The following is a 17655-nucleotide window of genomic DNA, read 5'->3' on the forward strand; positions in this document are numbered from 1 at the left end:
GCGACCCTAACGAAGATAGGGCATAGTTAAGTTAGGTTGGGTTAGATCTTTTTCCATGGAATTTTGAACTACGATCCTCCCACGCCTCGGACAAAGTCCACGTTACTCGGGGTGCTCGCCTCTACGATGTATCTCAAGATCAAGAACACTGGAGACGAGGTCCTCTTTTGTGCACAATTAACAGATTTCTCTTTTACAACCTCTGACAATCTACAATTTATTTGATATACGAACATTTTTTTTTCTTTTTTTAATATTTATTAAAATTACGCATTTATTAAAATTCTCGCGTTGAGAATAATACGAACATTTGACAAGCGTTTTTAACACTTTTGTAAGTTACGTCCTACTGGACAAATTGTAAAATTTAAATAATAATAAAAAAGAAACTTTGGTAAGTTAATAGGATGATACTCCTTGCATCGGAGAGTATCTGAGATTAATAACGTTAACGCGGACGTTTAAAACTCAATTTATACCGCGCGTCCCCCGGTAACAATTCTCATCAAAGTTATAGCACCAGAAACAATGGCTGACTGAAATTGTGGAAAGGTGGACAATAACTTTTACTGCGTACGAAATCTTACATGGGGCGCCCTTGAATACAAACCGTTTTTACTTGAATGGAACCATGCTGATAGGGGAAGCACACATAAATCGTTCGTTGATCAGTGGCAAGAGTAGTTGGCATTCCGTTGCGTAACTTTTGGATCATTCGCAATTCCGAAGCTTTCACTTGTTAGAGAAAGCAAATAAATTAAGGCAACGGCAGTAGTAAAACTTTCTGAAAGGCACAGTTACGAACGAAGGAAAGTAGGTGCGCGAGATCCCGAAAATGTCGAGGGAAGCCGATGTTTGGATCGGGTCGGGTCGGGTCGGGTCCCGAAAGTATTTCCAGACTCCAGAATATCGGGCTTCCCGACAATGTCGAGAACGCCAGGTCGCATGAAATAACAAAAAATATGTACATTTGAGGATAACACGACAGCTAAATTTTGTTTCCTTTTTTTTATTTACAAGTACTTTACAATCAATTCTCGCATTGAGAATTTTGAGAATGACATGGCTAATTATTTATAATAAGTTAATACACTTATTAACTCATTATAAGTAAGCATATTTTATAAATAAGTATGAGACAGCCAAATAGCAAATGGAGCGTTACAAAACCGCGTTTCAAAGACATAAACGCGGCTTGCAAATAAGACGATAAAGACAAACGCAATTACATAATTCTTACACTACGAAAACACGACACTGCGCGTATAAAGCTAAACGACACGAAAAATCGACAGGATATCGTATGGAAAATATAAAAGTCCAAGGTAGCAAAATGTGGCGGCTAACCAGTCACAAGTCCAAAGTGAGTCTAGAAAATAAAGAGCGAATGAACCGAGTAATAACGAAATCTATTTGGACCTACGAAGTACAATTACGGGGCACGCCAGCAAAAACCTATACAGTCAAGATGGAAACATTCCGAGTAAAATTCACGATAGGATGCACCATGGTATCTCGGAAATGAGGATATACGAAAAGCTTTAAAAATATCATGCGTGTCCGAAGGAATAGTAAAGTACACTAGAAGATACCGAAAAAGACCCTTTTTTAAAAATAGAGAAACACCCCAAACGGCTAACGGCAAAAGTTGATGACAAATTAAACAGAAGACGGCTAAAGAAACAACATCCTTTGGGCGTAACCGCGTCATAAAACATTTGCAGGAAAGAAAAATCTCAAATGTCATTCGAGCGAGGATCGGGAAAAAAATTTCATTTCGAAACTGGCTTTATTGATACGACGATGTTATGAAATGGATAGACATTGCAGAACAAGCAGAGGTAGGTAAAGACAGGAATTTTTCATTTTATACACGCCACATGTGCCTTAAATGTAGTTCGTGTCGTAAATCGTAAATGTCATAAATAATAACGTGCTTCTATCCTATAAAACGTGCTTTAAATTTAATTTATTAACGCCGGTTTATCAATATTGTAATTCTGATCGAAAAAGGATTAAATTAAATCAAGCTACGTGGATGAAAAATTTAAAGAAATATGGAATAATAGGAATACAGTTTGACACGTATAACGTGATCTCGAAAACAACATGTAATACATACTTTTACGACCTATCGTAAGTGTATTTACGATATCGTGTAAAATACGTTCTCACGTCTGACAGCTAACTCTGATAGAAAGAAGACTAAAAACAAAACACCCCACTGACCTCACTAAAGAAATAAAATAGTTAAACTCGAAGATGGTATCCCGCTGGGGGTAGCCATCGACACGTTATTTGGCAATTAAGTTAGAAAAATTTACCAAATGTCCAGCTGGACAAATTGTAAAGTACAAGTTAAATGATAAAAAAAGAAAGACTTGTGACAGCTAACCCCGAAATGCGATTCAGTTTCCCGAAGTTTTCGAGAATCCGGATACCGTCGAGTCCCGAAATACTTTTGGGAATCGATCGGATGTGGAAAAAAATTCTCGACCAGACTCGATATTTTCGGCTTCTCGGGCGCCTCTAGAAGAAAATATAAGATTGCAACTTACGAGTATTAGTGACTTTATATTACATACTTCGTATTATCGTATTATTCGTAGCTGTATAACGATCATGTATTTGTGGATATACGCGACGTACGAAAGTGGTCACCTCCATTTCGTGACATCTTTTAAATTTAGCGTGACATTTCTGAAATTTGAAAATACGACGAGTATATTTGACAGCTTATGTATCACGTTTATTAATCGGTCTTGTTAAATAGAATTGCGTTTTCTAAAAATACGGTAAAATTATACTAAAATGAAATCTTTCAAACTCTCTTTCGTCCGTCACCGTGTATTTTAGAAAGAAAATTGGTTCGTCAACCCACTTTTCGACTATAACGATCGATTTTTATGGCCGTCTCGATAAAGGCGGGCAAGAGAAAAGAAGAGAAAAGGGTATGAAAGACACTTGGTATGAAATGGAAACGCGAGCGGTACTCGAGTAAAAAGCAGTAATGGAACGGTTCTAATTGTTCGGTTAGTTTCACAGTTTGTAGAGCAGCGTCCGTGGCGCGTACACCTGTTCAAAACGGAAACGAAGGGAAGAATCTCGAAAAAGCCTTCGGGACATGGTTTACTGTTGGCGCGGACCTCGACAGTCGGCTGGCAGACTGTCGCGGCCAGGGTCAACCACTTGTAGGATCCTGGCAACTGCAGCAGACTACAACCGCAAAACGCCTAGCTTGGAATACCAGCCGCGCGTGCACACTACTGCACACGCAAGAAGATGCGGAGACGCGGCCACATGCATCTCGCGCTGACACACGCGGATACAGCGGAGATGATCTCGAATCGAAATTCCTTGAGCGTCGTGCCAAAATTCCGGACGAACGTTGTCCTTTGTTTCACCGTCGATGATCGCGTGACTTCTCGTCTCGTTCATCTACTACGACGCTTACACTCCTCTTCACTACGCTTCGATCGCGAATGAAAAACGCTTTCGTTCGTCTAACTCTGCTAGGGTCCTCGATCCAACTACGCGTTTCAGGTTTTTCGGACGGAAGCGACCCTTGTTTCCTGAAATTCACGTTTTAATCTTATTTTCTAACTGAAGAATCGAGGAAATGTAACGATACGTAGCTATATCTTTTGCGATGCCTTTCGTGCCAAAGAAGCTGATACGTCCTATCAAAATTATTTATTTATAGCAAGTTGTACATACGTGGTAATAGCTTTCGACACACAGATTTTTGCCACTCGTGTCTTTTTTCCAATCTCTTAGTTTAATACATATGCGCATCTGTCCCTTTTTTGCGAACTGTTGCATCTTCAACCGACGCACGTTGAAGGTTTTGACGTATTTATAACACTCCACCGTACTCTTGCAGCTTTCATCCGCGCTCGATATTCTTCGTCGTGTAATATAATTTTGTATCAACGCGTTCCCTAAATTTTCTACGAACGCACGTCTATTCCTCGAAGATGCCCGTTTCCTCGTGACTTTCGCTTTAGAACGTACAATGTACGCATCCGATGCTGGTACCTGCAGCATGTTGGAAAAACTATTACCTGCCAAGTATTATGATTTCAGACAAGAACGAAGCTATCGTAGTGTCGTTTCAATATAATATATATCGATATAACGATCAGCCAACATTTCGAAACGTTTCACTCTCATAATTGATTTCCACCGTTAACTTGTGTTTTGATACTTATCTACCGCTCCAAACGAATCTACCATTTTTATACGATTAAACGTTATTATTAGGAAGAAATTGTTTACATATTTTCAAGCTACGATAACCGTTTTTTATCCCTCTTATTAAATGTTGCCAATTGTCGAGTACGATCAATTATATGTCGGAGTAAGGTTGGCATTTTGGGGCGTTCGATGAACTTTTACTTACTTTACCGTTACGGATGTGGCTAATATTTATCGGTACAAATGTGAGCACTACAAGAGGCTATGAGTAATGGCGAGAGGATGGTCGAGATGATGGTGACAACGAATTCAAATTCGATAACGAATCCACGGTCCACGGGAGGACAAGTATCAACGTAATACTCGATTCGGGCAACTTCTCGATAACTCGATCAGCAATTCGTCCAACCACTAACTAATAAATCAACTGACCCGTAATTCAAAAGAAGCTGCCCTTATATACTGCTGTCCCCACTTCTCGGGTCAATCTTTGTTTTTAAGGAGAGCCATATAATCATTTCTGTACCTCTGTACACGTCCCTCCCGTGACCGTGGCTACGTCTAGTGACCCGCTATGTCACTTCGAGCCCGAACCCATCGTCATAAAGTCAGATGGGAACATTAAAACTATTTCTTATTTTTATTACTTAAACGTAAAAGTCTTGACTATGGTATTGGGGGTTTTCCCAGCATTCCCGACGAAAAATTCCGCTGTCCTTCCATCTCCGACACATATTTCTTTAAAGGGATTAAAAGGAATCGCGTGCAATCCGATTCAGTTATCGGCAATCGCTGGAATCTTCTATGTGTTCTATGCGCCGTTGTATGTGTACATGTGTAATGTGTCAGCGTGTGAGCACGAGTAAACAAAAGGAGCGGTAAGAAGCCTCTTACCAAGATGCCTCTTGGTAAGTTTGTGTAACAGTTTTTAGCAAGTACGTCTGTTTATTCTACCTAGGTGTGCTCTGGCGTATCTTGTAATTTTTTCTTCAACTGTGGCAACTTTTAACGTTTTCTTTAAACCACGACGCGTTTAGGATCGTAAGACGATCCTTTCGGTGTTTTCTATTTCCTTTTTCCTGCGTCTGATTTGGCCGCGGTGCCTCGAATTCCCAATACGTTCATTTAAGTTAATAAACTTTAATAGCGGTTTAATAATAATTTAACTATGATTTAATAACGTACAGATGTAGATTTAATAATGATTTTATACGTATATTAATAATTTGATGTTTCTGCGCCATTTCGAACGTCTCGTTTCAAACCGGTACATTGAGTTTATAGTAATTTCTGTTTGTTTCGTTCTCTCTGGGACGTTTTCGTCCCAGTTTAATTCGTTATCTGAACGAAGATCCGAGATATCTAACAGGATTTGTTTATGCGACTGGAAATTTGCAAAGTCCGACTTTAGACCGACTTTTGCTTTTAGCTACTATAGTTGGTTTATATGTTTACAGAAGAAACAACGCGATATGTAGAATCACTTGGAAATCAGACGACGATAGATTTTGGCTCCATCCCGTCTCGCGCAGACTGACAAGTACGCGCATAGTACTATGTTTGAAGACCGATGTGAATGACTGTGTGTACATTTGTATTCGACTTAGGCGCGATTAGCGGCTGTAAATGAGCATCGTATTTCAAGGTCATTGGGTATTTCCAGTCCGGAGAAATAAATATGTCCTCGACTAGATAACCTTTAGAAACACGTGAGACATCGCCGTGCGTGTAATCGGCGTACAAGAGAAAGCTGTTTTCGAGGCCGTACAAGACAAGAGTTAGGTCGTCGCATTGCGGAAATTTCAGGAGCGCATAAATTACTAATGTTAATCCAATTTCCACGCGTGTACACCGTATCATGTAAGAAATCGCAATCCATCGTAATTTGTACAGGCACGTACTCACGGAAGCATACTCTTTTGCCACGGAAATACGTACGTAAAGGTTACGTGATCGCAATATCGCAACGCCTTCGCAACGATTGTTCCCGCGAGTACTTTACCAGCAATTATGAAACGATGATTCCTGAGCGTGAGCGAAGTAAGTAAATGTACAAAGTGCTGCACGTAACGCGACTCCGCTATTTTTCTGTCATTTGCAGCCATTCGGCGAAATATCTTGTTGGAAATTGTGGATCTTTATAATGTTATAGGAAATAATGTTATAGGAACGCTAAATTTCTACTGAGGATTAATATTAAAATAATGAAATATTTATTTCATGAACGATTCCTTATATATTCATCGATACACACTTGCACGCGTCTCAGCACTTTCTTCCATACCCGATTGTTAACCGACTGAACAGTTTACATTCCTTTGTTTTCGAGACGCTGCGCACACACATACTTCCACACACTGATATTACTCACATACAAGTATCTCTACTACGCATTTAACCCAGTCCAGCACAGAAAATTATACATATCTCAACATATCTTTTGAACGGTACTTTAAAGATGTTAACGAGAAGACAATTATGAACTAACCATAAACTTCGATATATATTTGAAATTTCATCGATACGATGAATTTCATACCAACGCTGTTATTCTTTGCTAGGGCTAAATAAAGTCTAAGATATCAAAAGTTACGACTTTGTAATTATTTCAAATTGTTTCTTTTCGTTTCTTAACTAATCAGGAGACCGAAATTCTACCTATTTGTTATTATACGTCGCGTTTGACGGTAAGCGTATTTTAATGAGATATCGAACTGCGTTGCAAAAATGTACTTTTTATTTATCGTTGATAGAAATAGAGAGAACAAGTTCCGCCGACCTAAGTAAGGGATAGAAATATCATAAAAAGAAAAGCGGGTTGGGAGGAGGAAAAGGAGGATATCTTCCTAATGGATAATCCTGAGTTAACGACGAGCTCTCGATAAGAAAGGATAAACTCAATGGGATTTTTCCTCAAAGAAACAAAGTGGACATAAAATTTTACGATAATAGTTAAAACAAATTTTACGCGTTAATATTGCTAACCTTATATCGATTCAGCTAGCGTATCAATGAAACTATTTTTATCGATAAATATCATCGAGTTTCCATTGATCCATTCCTTTAACCAGTTGTTATATTTATCTTTCTTAGTATTACATGCGCAATTTCTATGCAAATTTTATAATTAAGAAATACGTGTTATAAAAACTGATGACTATATATCTACAAGAATTCTATCTCTTAAACAAATGCGTAAAATCAAGGACGCATTAAAGTTCCATCACCATCTGCTAATGTTAAAATACGAATATCAAATGATTCATAAATTGTTGCTTTCAAAGCTAATATTTTTTATTTTTCCATATTATACGATTTCTTGAACTTTGTTTTCATTTCGTTCCGGTAAGAAATTCTCTACGACGCAATTCCTAACTACGATCGATAACGATATTCTTATTGTTATCATTTATCAACTTCCAATACTCGTTTTTTAAACGTTATTACTAGTCCGATAAGGCAAGATATCCGTAGTTACAAAGTAAGCTATAAAAATCATACGAATAAAAACACAGATTCGAATAGCAACGCGATAAATACATACATAAATATGAGATGCATTCATTGACCGAGAACATGACCAAATACAGTAGCCATGATTGTCTAATACATGTACCACGTACATATATTTGTAAATTGTGCGGGTAATTAACTGCATTACAAACTTGCAATCCTAAATGAATTCTGTCAATATTCCTTTGTGGTTATCGAATGTGTTTATCTCGATAATTAACGCAACGACGAGGCGCTAAATAGCCATCGGATCACGAAAACAAAAATCTACTTAAAAATTACATTTTTAATATACGAAAGACGAATAATAACTAAAATGTCACACAGTGGGATTCCGTTTATCCGAACTACATTTATTGGAACGAAATTTTAATCGATTAAATGATTCGCTCGATTAACTGAATTTTTGCTGGTTGAATTCTCTTGTCCGAACGCGCGCACCTATTACGTGAGCGAAAAACAATAAGTAACGAGTAAAATCGTCGAGTTGCTATTATACGAATTTCGATTATAAACTGTTCGCATCTGGACAAATTCGCGTAAATACAATTCCACCGCAAAGGTAAATGTTAAAACATGAAAATGGAATACGTAACTTTTTATGAGTTTACGTTCCACTCTAATCTGAATGAAGAATTAGTCTTCGTGAAAATATGTATTTACCTTCTACGCGAGAGATTACTGCGTTCCCTCGTTACTCCAAGTTATTCGTTTCATTCGTCCGTGTAATTTATTTGGACGATATCGAGAGGCTTTGAAGATTTCGTAAAGCAACGAAAATCAAAAGTAATCAGAAAAATTCGCATTATACGCATGGAATGTATATAGCGGTGGAAAATTATATTATTATTATTATTATTATTATTGTTTAGTCCGCGCCGTTCGGCTTTCGGTTTTACATCTCTTACATCTATTTCTCTTCTTACATGTCTACCTCCCCTCTTTTCCACTCTATTCCATTGCGCTACCTTGCTTATTCTACCTCTAAAATCTAAAAAATAGCAACTATAAATTATCAACTAATGACTAAAAAACTATTGCCACTTTGGTCTTTAGCCTCTTTGTTGTGCCTCCTCCTTGTCGTTTGCCCTTCTCTTCTCTATTATTGCTTTCGGTTCTGCTAAACCTTCTCCAGTCTCGTTCAGCGTTTTTCCTATATCCTTTGATCCTCCCGTTATTTCACATTCTTCTATTACACGTCTTAGGTTTTCTTCTTTCCTTCTGCATAGTCTGCATCTTTCTTCCCCCTCTTCTTTCCAGTATTCCCTTGCTTTGGTCTCGTTTCCGCATCTGAATCTTGCCAGTATTCTTCTGTCCTTCCATTTCATCCTCCCTTCCAAGTACTTTGGTAATTTCTCTTTGGCTGTGTTTCTGTAGCGTATGTTGTTCTTGGATTCCCTTATCCTTTTCCCCTCTCTTCTGTTTCTCTCTTTCTTCTTTCTTCTATAATTTGGTCAGCTGTCATCCTTTCTTTCTCCTCTCCTGTTTCTATCTGCGTCCCTCCTTTTCTCACCTCTTCTAGTCCCTTCTTTCTCTCTCTTGCTCTTTTCCCTTCCTGACCATTCCTCCATTCTCTCTCTCTCTCTTTCCTTTATGCATTCCTTTACTAATTCCTTTTGTGATTCTAGGGCTTTCTCTTCGTACCTTGCTGCACTTTTTAATGCTTTTCTTTCATTTCTATTAATTTGCATTCCTCTATCGGTATATAATTTGGTATTGTCATATCTAAGCCCAATATCCATTTCACATATCTCCTTTGAACTCTGCCCAGTCCTTCTTCCATGTTCCAGCCCCATACCTCTGCTCCAAACAGCGCCACGCTCTCTACCAGTGCTCCGAACATCTTCATTCTCCTTTTGTAGTCCTGTTTGAATATTCTTTCTCCCACGCTCCATGTTTTCTTCGTTTCAATTGATGCTCTCTTTTCCCTATCTTGTATGTGCTTCTCGTCACTTCCGTTTTTCTGTAGTATATACCCTAGGTATCTTATCTCGTCCAACTCTTCTAATTCTTGTTCTCCCCGCTTCCATTTTCTTTACCTCCTTTGGTTCCTTCTTTTTTCAAAGACTACTATTTTGGTCTTTTCCGTGCTCAGCTCTAATTCGGCTTCCTTCAAAAATTGTTTGAGTCTCTTCGACATTTCCTTTAGTTCCTCTTCTCTATCCGCCATCAGCACGATATCGTCTGCTTATGTCAATGACCATACCTTTCTTTTTACCTACCACTATGCCCCCGGCTTGTCCTTTCCTTAATTCTTCTTCCAGTTCTGCCACGTAGATGTTGAATAACGTCGGGCTCAATGGGTATCCTTGTCCGACTCCCCTCACAGTCCAAAATTCTCTTGTGTCGTGTTTCTTGACTCTCACTATATTCCTTGTTTCTTCGTATATTTCTCTAATCCTTCGGATTAGTTTTTCGCTAACCCCCATTTTCCTCATTTTCTCCTCCGGTTTCTCTCTATTTAGCCCGTCGAACGCCGCCCTTAAGTTCGCAAAGCAGGCATATAATTTTCTTCTTTCTTTGCCTAGCTGTTTGTCTATGATGTGGTTTATCACGTAAACCGCATCGATCACTCCTCTTCCTTTTCTGAATCCAAATTGGCTCTCTTCCAATTTGTCTTCAATTTCTGTCTTCAGACGTTCATCCAATATCCCTGCGTAGATCTTATGGAAAATTATACTATTTGCTCTAATTAATGTAGAATAATAAATATATCATTCGTTGCGAGTCTGGCTGTTTCATGCGCCAAGCGAAGCTCGTATTACACGGAAATCCGAAACCAAGAACTTTCAACCTGACGCTGGACGTCTGTCCCATTGACGAAGCTATGGCTCGCTCAGAGGTGGACAAACGAAGAAAAGAGAAAGATAGAAGCGGAAAATGCGTGTACGCGTGGTTAAACGCGGTCTACAGCTGACGTTCTCGATATCTTCCAAATTCGAAAATCCTCCATTCATATTTTCATCACGCAGTCTCTGTTCTTTTTACATCCTTCGTTTAAATGTTCCAATTTGAAGAGTGGAAGTAGAGTGTGAAAACCAAAGTTTTATGGATAACGATGCAAACGAAACTAATTCATTGTACTATACTAGTACAGTAAAATAAAGTACTAGTACTAGTACAATATTTTTATTTTAATATTCCAACCTGTTAATTAACGGTAAAAAGAATTGTACACTTTGAAGAAGAACGTAACGCGGACGATGATAATGTAGTTCATTATCTATTACGTAGTATCTTTGAAAGGCTGTAAATGCCAGGACAGATTTTCTTACTTGATGGAATAATTAAAGCAGATTTATCCACGCACATGTTCGAACACGAGGATGGAGGCTCCGCTGACATACGATCAGTACAACATAGATCCTACATCGAATGTACGAATTGTTGAAAACTGAATGAATTGAACCGTTTATTTTAAAAGTCCGTTTTTAAAAACGATTTATTTTTCAAGGTAAAGTGCGTAGAGGTATGAAACATGTAACACGCAGTCTAGCACATGGAATAACCACAAGTATAAACAACCAAAATAAGTTACACGTCTTGAGTTTATAAAAAATTTCGTTTTACGTAATTCTGATAAGCAATAAAGCATTCGGTTTGACCGATAAAGTCTATAAATTTAGTTACGACGTGACGCGTGATCAATCTTTATCGAGGTGGACATTCGAGCTGGAAAATAAACGGTTATAAAATCGCTTGTCCCATTACACGCTTACGTATCACCTGATTAACATGTGATTACAGAATTACACGTGAACAGCCGCGATAAGACACGGGTAATGTCAGTTGCGGGTACGTGTGAATCTTAATTACGGCGTATGTGGAATGAGAAAATAAAATGAAACGCGTGTTGCCTCTGACTACGATCGATTAAATACATCTATAAAATCGAAAACAGATAATGATGTTTTTCAAACGTTTCGATTTTTGCTTCGACGTATATGCAACACGAAACTAAAATAAAGTACGTATATCTCTACTTATCTGATTGATTTATTAAATAAAACACTCGAAAACACACATGTAGTTGTATCTTTCAAATTGTATCTACGGTAATATTTTATGCATTTTATCTTTCTTCTGTATGTGGCTTGGAATTGGAAGCTTATATGATCGACAATTTTATAAGCAATTTTATATATTTATATAATTTATCGTATATTACATTCTTATATATTTATATCTACGTGTCGTTCGCTTGGTGGAACAACGATATAACTGAAAATTTGTATTTTTTGTGTTATTGGTACGGAAGAAACGGTTGCTTTTTGTGTCTTTTATGAGTAAAGTCCCATAAGCGTACTTTGAAAATTCATCACACGGGAGCAGTTGTGCTACTGCATCGTCGCGAAACTATAGCAGTTCGAAGCATCGAAGCTCGTTTTCCTTAAAATCGAGATTTTTTACTTGTGTCATCGTTGCGACAAATGTACGATATACAGGTAGTTTGGTTTTAATCGACCCGCGCAAACATCTCTAAACTATATATCACTCGAAAAATTGTTTCAAATAGAACCTACTTTGTTTCGAGGGGAACGTCCAGATGGGCGAGACTTCGAGATTTCAGGGTGACCTGGTTTTTTTAATGGAAACATACATCTTTCATAGCGTTTTTAAAATACCATTCGATACATTTTCTAATTCTCTACAAAAGAGTATTAAAGTGCTCGGGTCGAAGAACGACGAGTCGAAGAAAGTATTTTAACTTTAATCTCGTGAAACTTATCGTGTGAAAAACAAGGAAAGATAAGACTGTGCTTTTATGTTTACGTTTCCCTTGTCTTTCATATACTCGTTACGATTTGATAAAATTAACATTGAAATATCTTTGGAACCGAGCATTTTCGTATACAAATACCTCGATACTGTTTCGTAGAGAACTTTGTAGAAAACGATGCATACTTCCATTTAAAGAAACGAAGGTCACCTTGGCATCTCGAGAACGCCCGCGCCTAGACAAATCTGATGGTCATCGTAAGACGTCGCCCTTGAGACAGAACAAGTTTTATTTGACATACTTCTTCCAACAGTGTATTTGGGAAATATTTACGTGGATCGATGAAAATCGGGCACTCTGTATATATGTGTATACGTATATATAGGCCATTTCCATTATCACGTGTTTTTATATCGAACATACTCTACGAACGAATATGAAATGCGAGCATATCCGGACGATTATTGTCCTCCGAACCTCTTTCGCCGCTCTATTTTTTCCTCTCTCGTATTCTGTTTCTTTCTTTCTCTTTACCTTCGGTCTTGTCTCTCTCTCTCTCTCGCTCGTAAGAAGCAAGGCCCTGCACCTCGGTCTTCGCATTCTTCACCAAACCACAGGTACATAATGATATAGAATGAATAAGAGTTAATTTTGAAATTATTTCGAAATTATACTTCTGCCAGTCAATTTTTGTCTTTCTATTTTTATCTAATTGTCTACTTTTCACTGTGAAATTGTCTCAGGAAACTGAATAAGATATTTTGACACGTTTCGTGTAAATATGCTTATTGTCAGCTTGTAACACGCACCGCGTATCTTAACCCATCCGCATATTGGGTCGTTTTCGACCAATAATTGTGAGCAATTTATCGTCGTTTCCGTATTTTTGTTTAAATTTTACTTTGCTTGAAAAGATTAAAGCAACTTGTAACTAACGAACGATATTCTGGAAACCTTGAAAAATACTCGAGAATTTTGTGGAATTTTTTGAAACACAAAAGCCTAAAAAGGTCTGTACGGATTTAAGCGATTCGTTACGCAAACGTTACGCACCTAACATCGAACAGTATGCGATTTGTAATGGTAGAGCAAAATTTAGTTGTCGTTGTACAGGTTGTATTTCCATTCTACGATTACTATTTTTTTTTTAATATTTATTAAAATTACAATCAATTCTCGCGTTGAGAATTTTCAGTCGTTTTTTTGTCGTGGCGCAGTAACATGGCTAAATTATTTATAATAAGTTATTACTTATTATAGACGATTACTATTAAAAACGAATTTGTTGCTTGCAATGGGAGAGAAAGTTTGTTGATTCGTCGACTGAATATCATATACTATGTTACATACAAACTTTTATCATACGTGCACTTTACTAAAATAGCAAATAATACGACGATACAATAAATAATAGCAAATAGTAAATGATCATTTATTAAAATACAATTAAATGCAATTTTGCTGGCTGTTCGATGCGACACGACTGTGTAGCAATTTCAAAGTTCGTCTTCGAGCTGCGGTACGGCTCTTCGCCTTTTAAACACGCCTCCGCGAAAAGTAAATGTAATCTTGCTTCTCTTCAAAATTAATTCTCTTCGACAAATTAATTCCCTGGTGAAGTATATAAATCAGCGCATTACGCTCGAACGTACAAGAATAAAAATTAAAAGATAACGCTTATTGGTGAAAAGATATTTCTTCGGTGATGCACGGTGGATGATCGAAGCAGCGGCGAAAAGAGCAAAGAAGAAAGGATGAGGCGGGTAAACCAGTTTCTTCTTGCTCACGGGTCCATCGGCTTAGATCCTGCTGCTTCGCGTCTACCCTCGATTCAGGGCTTCCCATGGTTGGTTCGAGCCTCTATCCTTAACCCATAGCACGTTTAACGGTCTTCTATTGTCCCCGGCAAAACCCCAATGGCGACCAGGAGGGGTCCCAAGGCCCAGCGACGGTTCTGGTACTCTGCCAATCAGAAAACCAAAGTTCCACCGTCTCGAAAATTTTCCACAACATTTTCTCAAGTCGTTCCACTCCCTCTCTTTTGTGACAAACTACGACCGTGCTATACGTCGAAAAAAAGAGAAACGAAATCTCACGATCTCGCCGTCGGTTGTTGCAGCCAATCGACGAGATTCTTCCGATTCGATGGGAAAACTAAACTTAATGGCTGCCATTGTGGTAGCTTCGTAGTAAAGCTGCTGACGACAGAACCGAATATTTTGGAGCGTCGCAAGAGGGTGAAAGTTCCCGAGCAATTTAGTCGAGGCTGCTCTGAAGGAAAAGATACTAATTGAGGTTTCTCTGGAGTTTGAAAAATAGGTGTCCTTGTAATTTCGTTGTACCGTGTTGGTCGAGGGTTACATTTGACAAAGCTGGTATGGGAGAAAACAAGTTTTCTTCCTATGCAGGAAAAATATCCATAGATACGGCGCTGTTGAAGGGACAAGATAAATCGACTAAATATTTTCGATCTTTTCAATTTTGCTAAAAAGAGCATATAGCTTTATTTTTTATTTTTTAACGAAAGAAATATTTGTAAATGAGAAAATTGTAGAACATGTATCGTATCGATCGATTTAAAATGTTTGTAGTTTATAGGGAAAAACTCACACTTTTCATCGAAGTAATTAAAAAGGGTCTTTGGAAATTGCTGTTTATTCATTTTTTGTCTTTATAGTATCGTCAAACACAGGTAAGCCCAGACTTCGCAATGAACGCGAGAACTTGATATTTGCAACATTTGAAGGATCTTTAAACTTAAAGTTAGTCGTGCCTACGATTAATTATACGCTCAACCTCTCTTTTCACATTCATATACCACTGACTGCGCTTCGCTGCACTTTAAAAGGCAAATCGCACTTGGATATATTCAAAGCGAATATTTATTTTTTAACGACGTTTAAATTGCCAGCCATAAGTATTAGGACTTGCACATTCACTAAGAAGCTGTAATAAATTTTACTTCGTATAACGTTTTGGATTAAAAGCTACATATACTGTATGTATAATAACACTTATAATAAAATACATAACTAGAAAATAAGAGCGACGAAAAGCATTTAATTTGCGCTATGCGTACATTAGCTGATCTGTTAATAGTTATGCTCGTCGGTATTTGGCAAATCGATAAAATGGGAGTTTGACGATACAGAATTTTACAAATATTTTAAACGTAACGCTATCGATAAGGAGACGTTCAACGATGGATATAGCAATGTGTGACCAGGCAGACTGCAACCGACAAAGATGCACTATGGAGAAAGCGTGGAGTCGATGTATATGCGTATACCCCTATCCATAAGTGTTTGGCTATCGATAGATAATGATAAATCCGAGGAATGATTATAAATTTGTTAAGAATTATTATCTAGCTTGAATTTTGTCTGTACAAAAATAACTGTGGATTATGAAAGATCATAAATTTGGTATTCTAATAAAGTTTTCGATGAGTTTCGAATTGAAAGATTAAAACGTTCACTGCAGATTCGATTCTCATTTCCTACAAAGCTACGCTAACAAAATAATATGCATACAATACTTTACTCTATGTTTACTTTATGTACGTACGAAACTCGAACACGTGTCATACACAATGAACATACACAGTTAATTCATCATACTGCTCCACAATCCAACTATGGGGAACAGCAAGTAATTCCAACATTGAAATACATCAACGCTTCCAATCGAAAACGCTAAGATCCATTATAAATGCACCCTGGTATGTCACCAACGAACTAGTATATCGCGACCTCAAGATACCCACAGTCGAAGAGGAAATAGCAAAATACAGCGACAGGTATAGCAAAAGAGTCAACAAACATCGAAACTCCCTAATTACTGGATTACTTGATACGTCGGACCAGATCCGCAGGCTGAAGAGACACTACCCGTTAGACCTAAACGCTAGATTTAATTAGATATTTATATTAAGTAATATTTACGTAATCTTTCGCAAGAGTTTTTACGAATCCTTGTGTCATTATCCCACGTAAATACATACAAAGTCACGATTCGCTAAATTCTTGAGTACCTGCATATCGAATTTACTGGGCGATCTTCCTTGATAACGTCAACCAATTAGCATCTGTTACACGAAGTGAACTTATGAACGGGAGTGTACGTGCAATGCAGAAGAAGTACGAAAGAGAAACTAGGAAGAAAGAAAGGCAAAAAGGGTGAATCCACGGACGAGAGAAGAGAAACGAGAAAGAGCATAGAGGGACTGATGACCGAGGATCAGCGACGCGAGGAATATCCAAAAAGGGATAAGGTATGAGAGAAACGAGATGGAAGGGGGCGAGAAAAGGGATCGGCGAGTAGTAGAGAGAAAGAAAGGAAGAGAGAAAGACGAATGACTTACTTGTCGGTGCGATAAGGATAAAAATAAAGAAACTATTCGCGAGAGGAAACAGAAGAGAACGATGGGAAGAAAGAAGGGAGACGAGAATGAGGAGAAGGAGGATGCCGTCCGGGTGACGAGAAAAGAGAGGAAAGGAAGAAACGGACTGGTGCTCTTGTACTGCAGCCGTACGAGACTTCCACGAATCGGGACCTCCACAGTCTTCTTTACCAGTCTGTTGCTCAGAGTCGAGGAAGCCCGCTGTATAGGCCTGAACTCACAGACGATATTATGGTTTAACTTCAAATTATTGTTCTCCTTATATGGTGACCCATCGTATATCACGGCACAGGCTGTTTAATCTTGCCAAAGGAGTCGACCTCGACTCCTCCGGGATGTGTCAGTGCCCTAACGCATTTCCAGGACTTTCCATGCTACTATACGCGTATCTTTAATAACGGACTGGATGAAAGAAAGCTCGTCCTTCCACTTCCATAAGCGAAACCGATCTTGCAATTGTTTTTCGATTTCAACGCAACGTATCCGAGATATCTTCTTTTCCCTTTCAACTTTACGGTTGAGGTAAAAGGGAGTTGTAAATTTGTAAATTTTAACAACTTTCGTACTAAAAAATCTTCTATCATATTGCGGCATATTGGTAACAGTCATCTATCCTCTGTTATATATTACATTTATTCATTGTCCCTAATGAACGCATACCTGTTACGTAAAATTGTGACGTCTTTTTATAGTTCGTGCTTCAGTTATTGCTTTGCAATAGATATCGATATCGATATAGATTTGTAATAGTGTATGTTTCAATCAATTTTTCACGTCTTGGCACGCAACAAGATCGCAATTACGGTTTCTGAATTCGATTAAA

Source organism: Bombus vancouverensis, chromosome 5, assembly GCF_051014615.1.
Source record: "Bombus vancouverensis nearcticus chromosome 5, iyBomVanc1_principal, whole genome shotgun sequence".
NCBI lineage: Eukaryota > Metazoa > Arthropoda > Insecta > Hymenoptera > Apidae > Bombus > Bombus vancouverensis.